This window comes from Chrysochloris asiatica, unplaced genomic scaffold (genome assembly GCF_000296735.1).
Source record: "Chrysochloris asiatica unplaced genomic scaffold, ChrAsi1.0 scaffold00194, whole genome shotgun sequence".
NCBI classification, from domain to species: domain Eukaryota; kingdom Metazoa; phylum Chordata; class Mammalia; order Afrosoricida; family Chrysochloridae; genus Chrysochloris; species Chrysochloris asiatica.
The window spans coordinates 4,946,027-4,947,229 of NW_006408712.1; the positions used below are offsets into that span (position 1 = coordinate 4,946,027).

General features: G+C 37.8%; 1 pseudogene; it reads right to left on the bottom strand.

Annotated features, from left to right (window-relative positions):
• Nucleotides 1–232: 232 nt before the first annotated feature.
• On the bottom strand, nucleotides 233–783 carry LOC102814517 (annotated as a pseudogene).
• Between the last annotated feature and the right edge of the window lie 420 nt (nucleotides 784–1,203).

Below are 1,203 nucleotides of genomic sequence, written 5' to 3' on the forward strand. Positions count from 1 at the left end.
ATGTAAATTATCAGAAAAGGAGCAACAATATGGGGAAATAAGACATTTCATGCAAATGTATTAAATGAAATTATAGAGGACAGAATAAAACTACATTACTTTCCTCTCTAACTCAATTTAGAAAATAGTCAACATGCACTGTTCTGTAAGCTGCTAAGATCACACAAACACTATATTCCTTCACAAGACAGTGGTTACAGATGGATTATTTTCTTGGTGTCGTATACTGCTTTTAGTTCTTCACTGGAGTTGAGCTTCCTTTTGTAGTCTTCCTTAAGTGGTGATAGTCTGGCAAGATTTTCATCAGGAAATCCAGCTGTAGTGTCTGAGGCTGAGTCATTCAGTCTGCACTTGATGAAGACAGTCTGCACCATAGATCACTGTATTCTCAGAGTTAACTTCAAAAGTATTCAGACTACAACAAGCACCAATGATACAACCGCTCGTCAATACTACGTTCCTGCCTACGTATGCTTTTGATTCAATAACATTATTGTCTCCCATTTTCATCACTTGAGAATAACAGCTAACTTCAAACACATTATTGGTGCCAATGATCATAGGCTTGGGTTCTGAATCCCCAGGGTGAACATTTATGATGAGGGCCTCTTCTTCTATTAGGTTACCTTCACCAATCACTATTGGCCCTGCTTCTGCAATAATCCTCGCTTTAGGGTGGATCACTGTCCTAGGTCCTATAGTTACATCTCCTCTGATCTCGCTTTCTACACTCACAACTGCTCCAGGAGCAATCTTCACACTCCTCTGAGTCTTCTCTGCCATGGTACAGCCCTGGTCTCCAGTTATAGAAATGTTCTTTTTTTTTTTTGAGTGATTTCTGTATAGCAGGGACATTGATAAACACTTTACAGACATCACCAACTCAGTGATTCCTTACAAATAAAGCACTTGGAGCACAAAGAGATTAAATAACCTGAAGATGCTCACCTAGTCAATAAGGGACAGAACAGGGACTTTCCATTTGACTCCTAATATCATGCTTTTGCCACCATATTGTACTGTCTCTCAATAAATTATTTGAATTAAAGCATGGGTGCTATTTATTAAGCTAGCCTAGAATTTTTTTTTTTTTTAAGGTTTTTATTGTGGATTGAGTGAAAGTTTTCAGGGCACATCATCGGTTTCACATTCAAACATTCATATACCTTGTTTCATTACATTGATTATAATCCCCTCCACATA